At 76.3% G+C, this 848-nt stretch overlaps 1 protein-coding gene across 4 annotated transcripts in view; it reads right to left on the reverse strand.

Moving 5' to 3' along the window:
* BTBD7 (BTB domain containing 7) overlaps positions 1-574 on the reverse strand; it is an 85,289-nt gene extending 84,715 nt beyond the window's left edge. For all 4 annotated transcript variants that reach the window (XM_004017963.6, XM_060401455.1, XM_060401454.1 and 1 more), the window contains exon 1: positions 346-574. The gene's annotated coding sequence lies outside the window, so the exon portion shown is untranslated. The remainder of the gene's footprint in view (positions 1-345) is intronic.
* Positions 575-848: the final 274 nt, after the last annotated feature.

Genomic DNA, 848 nt, shown 5'->3' on the forward strand with positions numbered 1-848 from the left:
GGGGAGCGGCGGGTCCCGCCCCTCGGAGCCCTGAGTCGGGAGCCGGCCCGGCCGCTATCCCAGCTCGGGAGCGCCACACCTCGCGGCTCCAGCCCCGGGGACGACGGCGCACAGCCCAGCCCGCCCCTCGGAGCGCACCAGGACCGGTCAGTCTGCCGCCGCCGCCGCCGCCTTAGCCCCAGACGGACCGCTGCCTCCCTCCGGCCCGCGGCCCCGCGCGGCGGCCCGGCCCCAGCCCTGCGCCCCCGCCGCTCACGCACCAGCCCCTTCCCCGCCGGGACGCCCAGCGCCGCGCCGGGCACAGCCTCGCCTCACAGCCTCGTAGACATCGAGGGGGACACTCACCCCGGAGGCTCCTCCCGCCGCTGCTGCTGCTGCTGTCGCCGCTGGGACCGCGGCCGTCGCCCCCGCCGCCGCCACCACCAGCACCGCCGTCCGCACCGGCGCCAGCGCCCCGGGCCATCCTCCTCCTGCCGTTGCCGCCGCCGCCCCCCTCTCCGCTCCTGTCAGTGGCTCAGGCTCCGAGGCTTCTCCAGGTTCCCCTCGCCGCCATTTTGACGCCTGGAGCGGGCAGGAGGGGCTCGGCTCAGCGCGGACCTGGCGCGCCTGCGCGGCGCTGCGGAGCCGGCCCGAGTCCCCGCCCGTCCTCGCCGTCGCCGCGCCCGGGGTCACGTGGACCACCGGCAGCGCGCGCGCCGGGGCTGGCCCGGGAGGCGCGCTCACGGGACCCGGGAGCGGTCCGAGCCGAGTGCGCGCGCATTATTCCGGCTCTCTGCTCGGAGTTGGATGCTCGTATCCTGCTTATTGCAGGGAACTGTGGCAAATCGTTTAAATCTGTCAGAATGGAA

The sequence above is a fragment of the Ovis aries genome, chromosome 18 (assembly GCF_016772045.2).
Source record: "Ovis aries strain OAR_USU_Benz2616 breed Rambouillet chromosome 18, ARS-UI_Ramb_v3.0, whole genome shotgun sequence".
Classification (NCBI taxonomy): domain Eukaryota; kingdom Metazoa; phylum Chordata; class Mammalia; order Artiodactyla; family Bovidae; genus Ovis; species Ovis aries.